The sequence below is a fragment of the Atractosteus spatula genome, chromosome 2 (genome assembly GCF_055471065.1).
Source record: "Atractosteus spatula isolate fAtrSpa1 chromosome 2, fAtrSpa1.hap1, whole genome shotgun sequence".
Classification (NCBI taxonomy): Eukaryota; Metazoa; Chordata; class Actinopteri; order Semionotiformes; family Lepisosteidae; genus Atractosteus; species Atractosteus spatula.
Window position 1 is genome coordinate 26,172,873 of NC_142707.1, and position 17,589 is coordinate 26,190,461.

Below are 17,589 nucleotides of genomic sequence, written 5' to 3' on the forward strand. Positions count from 1 at the left end.
AGAGTCAGCCCTTAACCCCAGTGATCAGAAATTGTCAAAACATGTTTTTCAGCAGAAATAAACACGTTTTGGCAACTTTGGTCACCCCCATGTAAGTTATAGGGCAGGAACAGCACAGTTTTCAAAACGTGTTTTTCAGCCCGAAAAAAACGCTTTTTTTCAGCACTTGGAATCACAGTGTAACTGCTTGGCTCAGAAGAGCACACTGAGTCAGCCCTTAACCCCAGTGATCAGAAATTGTCAAAACGTGTTTTTCAGCAGAAATAAACACGTTTTGGCAACTTTGGTCACCCCCATGTAAGTTATAGGGCAGGAACAACACAGTTTTCAAAACGTGTTTTTCAGCCCGAAATAAACGCGTTTTCTCAGCCCTTGGAATCGCAGTGTAACTGCCTGGCTCAGAAGAGCACACTGACTCAGCCCTTAACCCCAGTGTGCAGAAATTGTCAAAACGTGTTTTTCAGCAGAAATAAACACGTTTTGGCAACTTTGGTCAACCCCATGTAAGTTATAGGGCATTAACAGCACAGTTTTCAAAACGTGTTTTTCAGCCCGAAATAAACGCTTTTTTTCAGCACTTGGAATCACAGTGTAACTGCTTGGCTCAGAAGAGCACACTGAGTCAGCCCTTAACCCCAGTGATCAGAAATTGTCAAAACGTGTTTTTCAGCAGAAATAAACACGTTTTGGCAACTTTGGTCACCCCCATGTAAGTTATAGGGCAGGAACAGCACAGTTTTCAAAACGTGTTTTTCAGCCCGAAATAAACGCGTTTTCTCAGCCCTTAGAATCGCAGTGTAACTGCCTGGCTCAGAAGAGCACACTGACTCAGCCCTTAAACCCAGTGTGCAGAAATTGTCAAAACGTGTTTTTCAGCAGAAATAAACACGTTTTGGCAACTTTGGTCACCCCCATGTAAGTTATAGGGCAGGAACAGCACAGTTTTCAAAACGTGTTTTTCAGCCCGAAATAAACGCTTTTTCTCAGCCCTTGGAATCGCAGTGTAACTGCCTGGCTCCGAAGAGCACACTGAGTCAGCCCTTAACCCCAGTGATCAGAAATTGTCAAAACGTGTTTTTCAGCAGAAATAAACACGTTTTGGCAACTTTGGTCTCCCCCATGTAAGTTATATGGCTGGAACAGCACAGTTTTCAAAACGTGTTTTTCAGCCCGAAATAAACGCTTTTTCTCAGCCCTTGGAATCGCAGTGTAACTGCCTGGCTCAGAAGAGCACACTGACTCAGCCCTTAACCCCAGTGATCAGAAATTGTCAAAACTTGTTTTTCAGCAGAAATAAACACGTTTTGGCAACTTTGGTCACCCCCATGTAAGTTATAGGGCAGGAACAGCACAGTTTTCAAAACGTGTTTTTCAGCCCGAAATAAACGCGTTTTCTCAGCCCTTAGAATCGCAGTGTAACTGCTTGGCTCAGAAGAGCACACAGAGTCAGCCCTTAACCCCAGTGATCAGAAATTGTCAAAACATGTTTTTCAGCAGAAATAAACACGTTTTGGCAACTTTGGTCACCCCCATGTAAGTTATAGGGCAGGAACAGCACAGTTTTCAAAACGTGTTTTTCAGCCCGAAATAAACGCTTTTTTTCAGCACTTGGAATCACAGTGTAACTGCTTGGCTCAGAAGAGCACACTGAGTCAGCCCTTAACCCCAGTGATCAGAAATTGTCAAAACGTGTTTTTCAGCAGAAATAAACACGTTTTGGCAACTTTGGTCACCCCCATGTAAGTTATAGGGCAGGAACAACACAGTTTTCAAAACGTGTTTTTCAGCCCGAAATAAACGCGTTTTCTCAGCCCTTGGAATCGCAGTGTAACTGCCTGGCTCAGAAGAGCACACTGACTCAGCCCTTAACCCCAGTGTGCAGAAATTGTCAAAACGTGTTTTTCAGCAGAAATAAACACGTTTTGGCAACTTTGGTCTCCCCCATGTAAGTTATATGGCTGGAACAGCACAGTTTTCAAAACGTGTTTTTCAGCCCGAAATAAACGCTTTTTCTCAGCCCTTGGAATCGCAGTGTAACTGCCTGGCTCAGAAGAGCACACTGACTCAGCCCTTAACCCCAGTGATCAGAAATTGTCAAAACTTGTTTTTCAGCAGAAATAAACACGTTTTGGCAACTTTGGTCACCCCCATGTAAGTTATAGGGCAGGAACAGCACAGTTTTCAAAACGTGTTTTTCAGCCCGAAATAAACGCGTTTTCTCAGCCCTTAGAATCGCAGTGTAACTGCTTGGCTCAGAAGAGCACACAGAGTCAGCCCTTAACCCCAGTGATCAGAAATTGTCAAAACATGTTTTTCAGCAGAAATAAACACGTTTTGGCAACTTTGTTCACCCCCATGTAAGTTATAGGGCAGGAACAGCACAGTTTTCAAAACGTGTTTTTCAGCCCGAAATAAACGCTTTTTTTCAGCACTTGGAATCACAGTGTAACTGCTTGGCTCAGAAGAGCACACTGAGTCAGCCCTACACCCCAGTGATCAGAAATTGGCAAAACGTGTTTTTCAGCAGAAATAAACACGTTTTGGCAACTTTGGTCACCCCCATGTAAGTTATAGGGCAGGAACAGCACAGTTTTCAAAACGTGTTTTTCAGCCCGAAATAAACGCGTTTTCTCAGCCCTTAGAATCGTAGTGTAACTGCCTGGCTCAGAAGAGCACACTGACTCAGCCCTTAACCCCAGTGTGCAGAAATTGTCAAAACGTGTTTTTCAGCAGAAATAAACACGTTTTGGCAACTTTGGTCACCCCCATGTAAGTTATAGGGCAGGAACAGCACAGTTTTCAAAACGAGTTTTTCAGCCCGAAATAAACGCTTTTTCTCAGCCCTTGGAATCGCAGTGTAACTGCCTGGCTCCGAAGAGCACACTGAGTCAGCCCTTAACCCCAGTGATCAGAAATTGTCAAAACGTGTTTTTCAGCAGAAATAAACACGTTTTGGCAACTTTGGTCTCCCCCATGTAAGTTATATGGCTGGAACAGCACAGTTTTCAAAACGTGTTTTTCAGCCCGAAATAAACGCTTTTTCTCAGCCCTTGGAATCGCAGTGTAACTGCCTGGCTCAGAAGAGCACACTGACTCAGCCCTTAACCCCAGTGATCAGAAATTGTCAAAACTTGTTTTTCAGCAGAAATAAACACGTTTTGGCAACTTTGGTCACCCCCATGTAAGTTATAGGGCAGGAACAGCACAGTTTTCAAAACGTGTTTTTCAGCCCGAAATAAACGCGTTTTCTCAGCCCTTAGAATCGCAGTGTAACTGCTTGGCTCAGAAGAGCACACAGAGTCAGCCCTTAACCCCAGTGATCAGAAATTGTCAAAACATGTTTTTCAGCAGAAATAAACACGTTTTGGCAACTTTGGTCACCCCCATGTAAGTTATAGGGCAGGAACAGCACAGTTTTCAAAACGTGTTTTTCAGCCCGAAAAAAACGCTTTTTTTCAGCACTTGGAATCACAGTGTAACTGCTTGGCTCAGAAGAGCACACTGAGTCAGCCCTTAACCCCAGTGATCAGAAATTGTCAAAACGTGTTTTTCAGCAGAAATAAACACGTTTTGGCAACTTTGGTCACCCCCATGTAAGTTATAGGGCAGGAACAACAAAGTTTTCAAAACGTGTTTTTCAGCCCGAAATAAACGCGTTTTCTCAGCCCTTGGAATCGCAGTGTAACTGCCTGGCTCAGAAGAGCACACTGACTCAGCCCTTAACCCCAGTGATCAGAAATTGTCAAAACGTGTTTTTCAGCAGAAATAAACACGTTTTGGCAACTTTGGTCAACCCCATGTAAGTTATAGGGCAGGAACAGCACAGTTTTCAAAACGTGTTTTTCAGCCCGAAATAAACGCGTTTTCTCAGCCCTTAGAATCGCAGTGTAACTGCCTGGCTCAGAAGAGCACACTGACTCAGCCCTTAACCCCAGTGTGCAGAAATTGTCAAAACGTGTTTTTCAGCAGAAATAAACACGTTTTGGCAACTTTGGTCACCCCCATGTAAGTTATAGGGCAGGAACAGCACAGTTTTCAAAACGTGTTTTTCAGCCCGAAATAAACGCTTTTTCTCAGCCCTTGGAATCGCAGTGTAACTGCCTGGCTCCGAAGAGCACACTGAGTCAGCCCTTAACCCCAGTGATCAGAAATTGTCAAAACGTGTTTTTCAGCAGAAATAAACACGTTTTGGCAACTTTGGTCTCCCCCATGTAAGTTATATGGCTGGAACAGCACAGTTTTCAAAACGTGTTTTTCAGCCCGAAATAAACGCTTTTTCTCAGCCCTTGGAATCGCAGTGTAACTGCCTGGCTCAGAAGAGCACACTGACTCAGCCCTTAACCCCAGTGATCAGAAATTGTCAAAACTTGTTTTTCAGCAGAAATAAACACGTTTTGGCAACTTTGGTCACCCCCATGTAAGTTATAGGGCAGGAACAGCACAGTTTTCAAAACGTGTTTTTCAGCCCGAAATAAACGCGTTTTCTCAGCCCTTAGAATCGCAGTGTAACTGCTTGGCTCAGAAGAGCACACAGAGTCAGCCCTTAACCCCAGTGATCAGAAATTGTCAAAACATGTTTTTCAGCAGAAATAAACACGTTTTGGCAACTTTGGTCACCCCCATGTAAGTTATAGGGCAGGAACAGCACAGTTTTCAAAACGTGTTTTTCAGCCCGAAATAAACGCTTTTTTTCAGCACTTGGAATCACAGTGTAACTGCTTGGCTCAGAAGAGCACACTGAGTCAGCCCTTAACCCCAGTGATCAGAAATTGTCAAAACGTGTTTTTCAGCAGAAATAAACACGTTTTGGCAACTTTGGTCACCCCCATGTAAGTTATAGGGCAGGAACAGCACAGTTTTCAAAACGTGTTTTTCAGCCCGAAATAAACGCGTTTTCTCAGCCCTTAGAATCGCAGTGTAACTGCCTGGCTCAGAAGAGCACACTGAATCAGCCCTTAACCCCAGTGTGCAGAAATTGTCAAAACGTGTTTTTCAGCAGAAATAAACACGTTTTGGCAACTTTGGTCACCCCCATGTAAGTTATAGGGCAGGAACAGCACAGTTTTCAAAACGTGTTTTTCAGCCCGAAATAAACGCTTTTTTTCAGCACTTGGAATCACAGTGTAATTGCTTGGCTCAGAAGAGCACACTGAGTCAGCCCTACACCCCAGTGATCAGAAATTGTCAAAACGTGTTTTTCAGCAGAAATAAACACGTTTTGGCAACTTTGGTCACCCCCATATAAGTTATAGGGCAGGAACAGCACAGTTTTCAAAACGTGTTTTTCAGCCCGAAATAAACGCGTTTTCTCAGCCCTTAGAATCGTAGTGTAACTGCCTGGCTCAGAAGAGCACACTGACTCAGCCCTTAACCCCAGTGTGCAGAAATTGTCAAAACGTGTTTTTCAGCAGAAATAAACACGTTTTGGCAACTTTGGTCACCCCCATGTAAGTTATAGGGCAGGAACAGCACAGTTTTCAAAACGTGTTTTTCAGCCCGAAATAAACGCTTTTTCTCAACCCTTGGAATCGCAGTGTAACTGCCTGGCTCCGAAGAGCACACTGAGTCAGCCCTTAACCCCAGTGATCAGAAATTGTCAAAACGTGTTTTTCAGCAGAAATAAACACGTTTTGGCAACTTTGGTCTCCCCCATGTAAGTTATATGGCTGGAACAGCACAGTTTTTAAAACGTGTTTTTCAGCCCGAAATAAACGCTTTTTTTCAGCCCTTGGAATCGCAGTGTAACTGCCTGGCTCAGAAGAGCACACTGACTCAGCCCTTAACCCCAGTGATCAGAAATTGTCAAAACTTGTTTTTCAGCAGAAATAAACACGTTTTGGCAACTTTGGTCACCCCCATGTAAGTTATAGGGCAGGAACAGCACAGTTTTCAAAACGTGTTTTTCAGCCCGAAATAAACGCGTTTTCTCAGCCATTAGAATCGCAGTGTAAGTGCTTGGCTCAGAAGAGAACACAGAGTCAGCCCTTAACCCCAGTGATCAGAAATTGTCAAAACATGTTTTTCAGCAGAAATAAACACGTTTTGGCAACTTTGGTCACCCCCATGTAAGTTATAGGGCAGGAACAGCACAGTTTTCAAAACGTGTTTTTCAGCCCGAAATAAACGCTTTTTTTCAGCACTTGGAATCACAGTGTAACTGCTTGGCTCAGAAGAGCACACTGAGTCAGCCCTTAACCCCAGTGATCAGAAATTGTCAAAACGTGTTTTTCAGCAGAAATAAACACGTTTTGGCAACTTTGGTCACCCCCATGTAAGTTATAGGGCAGGAACAACACAGTTTTCAAAACGTGTTTTTCAGCCCGAAATAAACGCGTTTTCTCAGCCCTTGGAATCGCAGTGTAACTGCCTGGCTCAGAAGAGCACACTGACTCAGCCCTTAACCCCAGTGTGCAGAAATTGTCAAAACGTGTTTTTCAGCAGAAATAAACACGTTTTGGCAACTTTGGTCAACCCCATGTAAGTTATAGGGCATTAACAGCACAGTTTTCAAAACGTGTTTTTCAGCCCGAAATAAACGCTTTTTTTCAGCACTTGGAATCACAGTGTAACTGCTTGGCTCAGAAGAGCACACTGAGTCAGCCCTTAACCCCAGTGATCAGAAATTGTCAAAACGTGTTTTTCAGCAGAAATAAACACGTTTTGGCAACTTTGGTCACCCCCATGTAAGTTATAGGGCAGGAACAGCACAGTTTTCAAAACGTGTTTTTCAGCCCGAAATAAACGCGTTTTCTCAGCCCTTAGAATCGCAGTGTAACTGCCTGGCTCAGAAGAGCACACTGACTCAGCCCTTAAACCCAGTGTGCAGAAATTGTCAAAACGTGTTTTTCAGCAGAAATAAACACGTTTTGGCAACTTTGGTCACCCCCATGTAAGTTATAGGGCAGGAACAGCACAGTTTTCAAAACGTGTTTTTCAGCCCGAAATAAACGCTTTTTCTCAGCCCTTGGAATCGCAGTGTAACTGCCTGGCTCCGAAGAGCACACTGAGTCAGCCCTTAACCCCAGTGATCAGAAATTGTCAAAACGTGTTTTTCAGCAGAAATAAACACGTTTTGGCAACTTTGGTCTCCCCCATGTAAGTTATATGGCTGGAACAGCACAGTTTTCAAAACGTGTTTTTCAGCCCGAAATAAACGCTTTTTCTCAGCCCTTGGAATCGCAGTGTAACTGCCTGGCTCAGAAGAGCACACTGACTCAGCCCTTAACCCCAGTGATCAGAAATTGTCAAAACGTGTTTTTCAGCAGAAATAAACACGTTTTGGCAACTTTGGTCACCCCCATGTAAGTTATAGGGCAGGAACAGCACAGTTTTCAAAACGTGTTTTTCAGCCCGAAATAAACGCGTTTTCTCAGCCCTTAGAATCGCAGTGTAACTGCTTGGCTCAGAAGAGCACACAGAGTCAGCCCTTAACCCCAGTGATCAGAAATTGTCAAAACATGTTTTTCAGCAGAAATAAACACGTTTTGGCAACTTTGGTCACCCCCATGTAAGTTATAGGGCAGGAACAGCACAGTTTTCAAAACGTGTTTTTCAGCCCGAAATAAACGCTTTTTTTCAGCACTTGGAATCACAGTGTAACTGCTTGGCTCAGAAGAGCACACTGAGTCAGCCCTTAACCCCAGTGATCAGAAATTGTCAAAACGTGTTTTTCAGCAGAAATAAACACGTTTTGGCAACTTTGGTCACCCCCATGTAAGTTATAGGGCAGGAACAACACAGTTTTCAAAACGTGTTTTTCAGCCCGAAATAAACGCGTTTTCTCAGCCCTTGGAATCGCAGTGTAACTGCCTGGCTCAGAAGAGCACACTGACTCAGCCCTTAACCCCAGTGTGCAGAAATTGTCAAAACGTGTTTTTCAGCAGAAATAAACACGTTTTGGCAACTTTGGTCAACCCCATGTAAGTTATAGGGCAGGAACAGCACAGTTTTCAAAACGTGTTTTTCAGCCCGAAATAAACGCTTTTTTTCAGCACTTGGAATCACAGTGTAACTGCTTGGCTCAGAAGAGCACACTGAGTCAGCCCTTAACCCCAGTGATCAGAAATTGTCAAAACGTGTTTTTCAGCAGAAATAAACACGTTTTGGCAACTTTGGTCACCCCCATGTAAGTTATAGGGCAGGAACAACACAGTTTTCAAAACGTGTTTTTCAGCCCGAAATAAACGCGTTTTCTCAGCCCTTGGAATCGCAGTGTAACTGCCTGGCTCAGAAGAGCACACTGACTCAGCCCTTAACCCCAGTGTGCAGAAATTGTCAAAACGTGTTTTTCAGCAGAAATAAACACGTTTTGGCAACTTTGGTCAACGCCATGTAAGTTATAGGGCAGGAACAGCACAGTTTTCAAAACGTGTTTTTCAGCCCGAAATAAACGCTTTTTTTCAGCACTTGGAATCACAGTGTAACTGCTTGGCTCAGAAGAGCACACTGAGTCAGCCCTTAACCCCAGTGATCAGAAATTGTCAAAACGTGTTTTTCAGCAGAAATAAACACGTTTTGGCAACTTTGGTCACCCCCATGTAAGTTATAGGGCAGGAACAGCACAGTTTTCAAAACGTGTTTTTCAGCCCGAAATAAACGCGTTTTCTCAGTCCTTAGAATCGCAGTGTAACTGCCTGGCTCAGAAGAGCACACTGACTCAGCCCTTAACCCCAGTGTGCAGAAATTGTCAAAACGTGTTTTTCAGCAGAAATAAACACGTTTTGGCCACTTTGGTCACCCCCATGTAATTTATAGGGCAGGAACATCACAGTTTTCAAAACGTGTTTTTCAGCCCGAAATAAACGCTTTTTTTCAGCACTTGGAATCACAGTGTAACTGCTTGGCTCAGAAGAGCACACTGAGTCAGCCCTACACCCCAGTGATCAGAAATTGTCAAAACGTGTTTTTCAGCAGAAATAAACACGTTTTGGCAACTTTGGTCACCCCCATGTAAGTTATAGGGCAGGAACAGCACAGTTTTCAAAACGTGTTTTTCAGCCCGAAATAAACGCGTTTTCTCAGCCCTTAGAATCGTAGTGTAACTGCTGGCTCAGAAGAGCACACTGACTCAGCCCTTAACCCCAGTGTGCAGAAATTGTCAAAACGTGTTTTTCAGCAGAAATAAACACGTTTTGGCAACTTTGGTCACCCCCATGTAAGTTATAGGGCAGGAACAGCACAGTTTTCAAAACGTGTTTTTCAGCCCGAAATAAACGCTTTTTCTCAGCCCTTGGAATCGCAGTGTAACTGCCTGGCTCAGAAGAGCACACTGAGTCAGCCCTTAACCCCAGTGATCAGAAATTGTCAAAACGTGTTTTTCAGCAGAAATAAACACGTTTTGGCAACTTTGGTCTCCCCCATGTAAGTTATATGGCTGGAACAGCACAGTTTTCAAAACGTGTTTTTCAGCCCGAAATAAACGCTTTTTCTCAGCCCTTGGAATCGCAGTGTAACTGCCTGGCTCAGAAGAGCACACTGACTCAGCCCTTAACCCCAGTGATCAGAAATTGTCAAAACTTGTTTTTCAGCAGAAATAAACACGTTTTGGCAACTTTGGTCACCCCCATGTAAGTTATAGGGCAGGAACAGCACAGTTTTCAAAACGTGTTTTTCAGCCCGAAATAAACGCGTTTTCTCAGCCCTTAGAATCGCATTGTAACTGCTTGGCTCAGAAGAGCACACAGAGTCAGCCCTTAACCCCAGTGATCAGAAATTGTCAAAACGTGTTTTTCAGCAGAAATAAACACGTTTTGGCAACTTTGGTCACCCCCATGTAAGTTATAGGGCAGGAACAACACAGTTTTCAAAACGTGTTTTTCAGCCCGAAATAAACGCGTTTTCTCAGCCCTTGGAATCGCAGTGTAACTGCCTGGCTCAGAAGAGCACACTGACTCAGCCCTTAACCCCAGTGTGCAGAAATTGTCAAAACGTGTTTTTCAGCAGAAATAAACACGTTTTGGCAACTTTGGTCAACCCCATGTAAGTTATAGGGCAGGAACAGCACAGTTTTCAAAACGTGTTTTTCAGCCCGAAATAAACGCTTTTTTTCAGCACTTGGAATCACAGTGTAACTGCTTGGCTCAGAAGAGCACACTGAGTCAGCCCTACACCCCAGTGATCAGAAATTGTCAAAACGTGTTTTTCAGCAGAAATAAACACGTTTTGGCAACTTTGGTCACCCCCATGTAAATTATAGGGCAGGAACAGCACAGTTTTCAAAACGTGTTTTTCAGCCCGAAATAAACGCGTTTTCTCAGCCCTTAGAATCGTAGTGTAACTGCCTGGCTCAGAAGAGCACACAGAGTCAGCCCTTAACCCCAGTGATCAGAAATTGTCAAAACATGTTTTTCAGCAGAAATAAACACGTTTTGGCAACTTTGGTCTCCCCCATGTAAGTTATATGGCTGGAACAGCACAGTTTTCAAAACGTGTTTTTCAGCCCGAAATAAACGCTTTTTCTCAGCCCTTGGAATCGCAGTGTAACTGCCTGGCTCAGAAGAGCACACTGACTCAGCCCTTAACCCCAGTGATCAGAAATTGTCAAAACTTGTTTTTCAGCAGAAATAAACACGTTTTGGCAACTTTGGTCACCCCCATGTAAGTTATAGGGCAGGAACAGCACAGTTTTCAAAACGTGTTTTTCAGCCCGAAATAAACGCGTTTTCTCAGCCCTTAGAATCGCAGTGTAACTGCTTGGCTCAGAAGAGCACACAGAGTCAGCCCTTAACCCCAGTGATCAGAAATTGTCAAAACATGTTTTTCAGCAGAAATAAACACGTTTTGGCAACTTTGGTCACCCCCATATAAGTTATAGGGCAGGAACAGCACAGTTTTCAAAACGTGTTTTTCAGCCCGAAATAAACGCTTTTTTTCAGCACTTGGAATCACAGTGTAACTGCTTGGCTCAGAAGAGCACACTGAGTCAGCCCTTAACCCCAGTGATCAGATATTGTCAAAACGTGTTTTTCAGCAGAAATAAACACGTTTTGGCAACTTTGGTCACCCCCATGTAAGTTATAGGGCAGGAACAACACAGTTTTCAAAACGTGTTTTTCAGCCCGAAATAAACGCGTTTTCTCAGCCCTTGGAATCGCAGTGTAACTGCCTGGCTCAGAAGAGCACACTGACTCAGCCCTTAACCCCAGTGTGCAGAAATTGTCAAAACGTGTTTTTCAGCAGAAATAAACACGTTTTGGCAACTTTGGTCAACCCCATGTAAGTTATAGGGCAGGAACAGCACAGTTTTCAAAACGTGTTTTTCAGCCCGAAATAAACGCTTTTTTTCAGCACTTGGAATCACAGTGTAACTGCTTGGCTCAGAAGAGCACACTGAGTCAGCCCTTAACCCCAGTGATCAGAAATTGTCAAAACGTGTTTTTCAGCAGAAATAAACACGTTTTGGCAACTTTGGTCACCCCCATGTAAGTTATAGGGCAGGAACAACACAGTTTTCAAAACGTGTTTTTCAGCCCGAAATAAACGCGTTTTCTCAGCCCTTGGAATCGCAGTGTAACTGCCTGGCTCAGAAGAGCACACTGACTCAGCCCTTAACCCCAGTGTGCAGAAATTGTCAAAACGTGTTTTTCAGCAGAAATAAACACGTTTTGGCAACTTTGGTCAACGCCATGTAAGTTATAGGGCAGGAACAGCACAGTTTTCAAAACGTGTTTTTCAGCCCGAAATAAACGCTTTTTTTCAGCACTTGGAATCACAGTGTAACTGCTTGGCTCAGAAGAGCACACTGAGTCAGCCCTTAACCCCAGTGATCAGAAATTGTCAAAACGTGTTTTTCAGCAGAAATAAACACGTTTTGGCAACTTTGGTCACCCCCATGTAAGTTATAGGGCAGGAACAGCACAGTTTTCAAAACGTGTTTTTCAGCCCGAAATAAACGCGTTTTCTCAGTCCTTAGAATCGCAGTGTAACTGCCTGGCTCAGAAGAGCACACTGACTCAGCCCTTAACCCCAGTGTGCAGAAATTGTCAAAACGTGTTTTTCAGCAGAAATAAACACGTTTTGGCAACTTTGGTCACCCCCATGTAATTTATAGGGCAGGAACATCACAGTTTTCAAAACGTGTTTTTCAGCCCGAAATAAACGCTTTTTTTCAGCACTTGGAATCACAGTGTAACTGCTTGGCTCAGAAGAGCACACTGAGTCAGCCCTACACCCCAGTGATCAGAAATTGTCAAAACGTGTTTTTCAGCAGAAATAAACACGTTTTGGCAACTTTGGTCACCCCCATGTAAGTTATAGGGCAGGAACAGCACAGTTTTCAAAACGTGTTTTTCAGCCCGAAATAAACGCGTTTTCTCAGCCCTTAGAATCGTAGTGTAACTGCTGGCTCAGAAGAGCACACTGACTCAGCCCTTAACCCCAGTGTGCAGAAATTGTCAAAACGTGTTTTTCAGCAGAAATAAACACGTTTTGGCAACTTTGGTCACCCCCATGTAAGTTATAGGGCAGGAACAGCACAGTTTTCAAAACGTGTTTTTCAGCCCGAAATAAACGCTTTTTCTCAGCCCTTGGAATCGCAGTGTAACTGCCTGGCTCAGAAGAGCACACTGAGTCAGCCCTTAACCCCAGTGATCAGAAATTGTCAAAACGTGTTTTTCAGCAGAAATAAACACGTTTTGGCAACTTTGGTCTCCCCCATGTAAGTTATATGGCTGGAACAGCACAGTTTTCAAAACGTGTTTTTCAGCCCGAAATAAACGCTTTTTCTCAGCCCTTGGAATCGCAGTGTAACTGCCTGGCTCAGAAGAGCACACTGACTCAGCCCTTAACCCCAGTGATCAGAAATTGTCAAAACTTGTTTTTCAGCAGAAATAAACACGTTTTGGCAACTTTGGTCACCCCCATGTAAGTTATAGGGCAGGAACAGCACAGTTTTCAAAACGTGTTTTTCAGCCCGAAATAAACGCGTTTTCTCAGCCCTTAGAATCGCATTGTAACTGCTTGGCTCAGAAGAGCACACAGAGTCAGCCCTTAACCCCAGTGATCAGAAATTGTCAAAACGTGTTTTTCAGCAGAAATAAACACGTTTTGGCAACTTTGGTCACCCCCATGTAAGTTATAGGGCAGGAACAACACAGTTTTCAAAACGTGTTTTTCAGCCCGAAATAAACGCGTTTTCTCAGCCCTTGGAATCGCAGTGTAACTGCCTGGCTCAGAAGAGCACACTGACTCAGCCCTTAACCCCAGTGTGCAGAAATTGTCAAAACGTGTTTTTCAGCAGAAATAAACACGTTTTGGCAACTTTGGTCAACCCCATGTAAGTTATAGGGCAGGAACAGCACAGTTTTCAAAACGTGTTTTTCAGCCCGAAATAAACGCTTTTTTTCAGCACTTGGAATCACAGTGTAACTGCTTGGCTCAGAAGAGCACACTGAGTCAGCCCTACACCCCAGTGATCAGAAATTGTCAAAACGTGTTTTTCAGCAGAAATAAACACGTTTTGGCAACTTTGGTCACCCCCATGTAAATTATAGGGCAGGAACAGCACAGTTTTCAAAACGTGTTTTTCAGCCCGAAATAAACGCGTTTTCTCAGCCCTTAGAATCGTAGTGTAACTGCCTGGCTCAGAAGAGCACACAGAGTCAGCCCTTAACCCCAGTGATCAGAAATTGTCAAAACATGTTTTTCAGCAGAAATAAACACGTTTTGGCAACTTTGGTCACCCCCATGTAAGTTATAGGGCAGGAACAGCACAGTTTTCAAAACGTGTTTTTCAGCCCGAAATAAACGCGTTTTCTCAGCCCTTAGAATCGCAGTGTAACTGCTTGGCTCAGAAGAGCACACAGAGTCAGCCCTTAACCCCAGTGATCAGAAATTGTCAAAACATGTTTTTCAGCAGAAATAAACACGTTTTGGCAACTTTGGTCACCCCCATGTAAGTTATAGGGCAGGAACAGCACAGTTTTCAAAACGTGTTTTTCAGCCCGAAATAAACACTTTTTTTCAGCACTTGGAATCACAGTGTAACTGCTTGGCTCAGAAGAGCACACTGAGTCAGCCCTTAACCCCAGTGATCAGAAATTGTCAAAACGTGTTTTTCAGCAGAAATAAACACGTTTTGGCAACTTTGGTCACCCCCATGTAAGTTATAGGGCAGGAACAACACAGTTTTCAAAACGTGTTTTTCTGCCCGAAATAAACGCGTTTTCTCAGCCCTTGGAATCGCAGTGTAACTGCCTGGCTCAGAAGAGCACACTGACTCAGCCCTTAACCCCAGTGTGCAGAAATTGTCAAAACGTGTTTTTCAGCAGAAATAAACACGTTTTGGCAACTTTGGTCACCCCCATGTAAGTTATAGGGCAGGAACAGCACAGTTTTCAAAACGTGTTTTTCAGCCCGAAATAAACGCTTTTTTTCAGCACTTGGAATCACAGTGTAACTGCTTGGCTCAGAAGAGCACACTGAGTCAGCCCTACACCCCAGTGATCAGAAATTGTCAAAACGTGTTTTTCAGCAGAAATAAACACGTTTTGGCAACTTTGGTCACCCCCATGTAAGTTATAGGGCAGGAACAGCACAGTTTTCAAAACGTGTTTTTCAGCCCGAAATAAACGCGTTTTCTCAGCCCTTCGAATCGTAGTGTAACTGCCTGGCTCAGAAGAGCACACTGACTCAGCCCTTAACCCCAGTGTGCAGAAATTGTCAAAACGTGTTTTTCAGCAGAAATAAACACGTTTTGGCAACTTTGGTCACCCCCATGTAAGTTATAGGGCAGGAACAGCACAGTTTTCAAAACGTGTTTTTCAGCCCGAAATAAACGCTTTTTCTCAGCCCTTGGAATCGCAGTGTAACTGCCTGGCTCAGAAGAGCACACTGAGTCAGCCCTTAACCCCAGTGATCAGAAATTGTCAAAACGTGTTTTTCAGCAGAAATAAACACGTTTTGGCAACTTTGGTCTCCCCCATGTAAGTTATATGGCTGGAACAGCACAGTTTTCAAAACGTGTTTTTCAGCCCGAAATAAACGCTTTTTCTCAGCCCTTGGAATCGCAGTGTAACTGCCTGGCTCAGAAGAGCACACTGACTCAGCCCTTAACCCCAGTGATCAGAAATTGTCAAAACTTGTTTTTCAGCAGAAATAAACACGTTTTGGCAACTTTGGTCACCCCCATGTAAGTTATAGGGCAGGAACAGCACAGTTTTCAAAACGTGTTTTTCAGCCCGAAATAAACGCGTTTTCTCAGCCCTTAGAATCGCAGTGTAACTGCTTGGCTCAGAAGAGCACACAGAGTCAGCCCTTAACCCCAGTGATCAGAAATTGTCAAAACATGTTTTTCAGCAGAAATAAACACGTTTTGGCAACTTTGGTCACCCCCATGTAAGTTATAGGGCAGGAACAGCACAGTTTTCAAAACGTGTTTTTCAGCCCGAAATAAACGCTTTTTTTCAGCACTTGGAATCACAGTGTAACTGCTTGGCTCAGAAGAGTACACTGAGTCAGCCCTTAACCCCAGTGATCAGAAATTGTCAAAACGTGTTTTTCAGCAGAAATAAACACGTTTTGGCAACTTTGGTCACCCCCATGTAAGTTATAGGGCAGGAACAGCACAGTTTTCAAAACGTGTTTTTCAGCCCGAAATAAACGCTTTTTCTCAGCCCTTGGAATCGCAGTGTAACTGAATGGCTCCGAAGAGCACACTGAGTCAGCCCTTAACCCCAGTGATCAGAAATTGTCAAAACGTGTTTTTCAGCAGAAATAAACACGTTTTGGCAACTTTGGTCTCCCCCATGTAAGTTATATGGCTGGAACAGCACAGTTTTCAAAACGTGTTTTTCAGCCCGAAATAAACGCTTTTTCTCAGCCCTTGGAATCGCAGTGTAACTGCCTGGCTCAGAAGAGCACACTGACTCAGCCCTTAACCCCAGTGATCAGAAATTGTCAAAACTTGTTTTTCAGCAGAAATAAACACGTTTTGGCAACTTTGGTCACCCCCATGTAAGTTATAGGGCAGGAACAGCACAGTTTTCAAAACGTGTTTTTCAGCCCGAAATAAACGCTTTTTCTCAGCCCTTAGAATCGCAGTGTAACTGCTTCGCTCAGAAGAGCACACAGAGTCAGCCCTTAACCCCAGTGATCAGAAATTGTCAAAACATGTTTTTCAGCAGAAATAAACACGTTTTGGCAACTTTGGTCACCCCCATGTAAGTTATAGGGCAGGAACAGCACAGTTTTCAAAACGTGTTTTTCAGCCCGAAATAAACGCTTTTTTTCAGCACTTGGAATCACAGTGTAACTGCTTGGCTCAGAAGAGCACACTGAGTCAGCCCTTAACCCCAGTGATCAGAAATTGTCAAAACGTGTTTTTCAGCAGAAATAAACACGTTTTGGCAACTTTGGTCACCCCCATGTAAGTTATAGGGCAGGAACAACACAGTTTTCAAAACGTGTTTTTCTGCCCGAAATAAACGCGTTTTCTCAGCCCTTGGAATCGCAGTGTAACTGCCTGGCTCAGAAGAGCACACTGACTCAGCCCTTAACCCCAGTGTGCAGAAATTGTCAAAACGTGTTTTTCAGCAGAAATAAACACGTTTTGGCAACTTTGGTCAACCCCATGTAAGTTATAGGGCAGGAACAGCACAGTTTTCAAAACGTGTTTTTCAGCCCGAAATAAACGCTTTTTTTCAGCACTTGGAATCACAGTGTAACTGCTTGGCTCAGAAGAGCACACTGAGTCAGCCCTTAACCCCAGTGATCAGAAATTGTCAAAACGTGTTTTTCAGCAGAAATAAACACGTTTTGGCAACTTTGGTCACCCCCATGTAAGTTATAGGGCAGGAACAGCACAGTTTTCAAAACGTGTTTTTCAGCCCGAAATAAACGCGTTTTCTCAGCCCTTAGAATCGCAGTGTAACTGCCTGGCTCAGAAGAGCACACTGACTCAGCCCTTAACCCCAGTGTGCAGAAATTGTCAAAACGTGTTTTTCAGCAGAAATAAACACGTTTTGGCAACTTTGGTCACCCCCATGTAAGTTATAGGGCAGGAACAGCACAGTTTTCAAAACGTGTTTTTCAGCCCGAAATAAACGCTTTTTTTCAGCACTTGGAATCACAGTGTAACTGCTTGGCTCAGAAGAGCACACTGAGTCAGCCCTACACCCCAGTGATCAGAAATTGTCAAAACGTGTTTTTCAGCAGAAATAAACACGTTTTGGCAACTTTGGTCACCCCCATGTAAGTTATAGGGCAGGAACAGCACAGTTTTCAAAACGTGTTTTTCAGCCCGAAATAAACGCGTTTTCTCAGCCCTTAGAATCGTAGTGTAACTGCCTGGCTCAGAAGAGCACACTGACTCAGCCCTTAACCCCAGTGTGCAGAAATTGTCAAAACGTGTTTTTCAGCAGAAATAAACACGTTTTGGCAACTTTGGTCACCCCCATGTAAGTTATAGGGCAGGAACAACACAGTTTTCAAAACGTGTTTTTCAGCCCGAAATAAACGCGTTTTCTCAGCCCTTGGAATCGCAGTGTAACTGCCTGGCTCAGAAGAGCACACTGACTCAGCCCTTAACCCCAGTGTGCAGAAATTGTCAAAACGTGTTTTTCAGCAGAAATAAACACGTTTTGGCAACTTTGG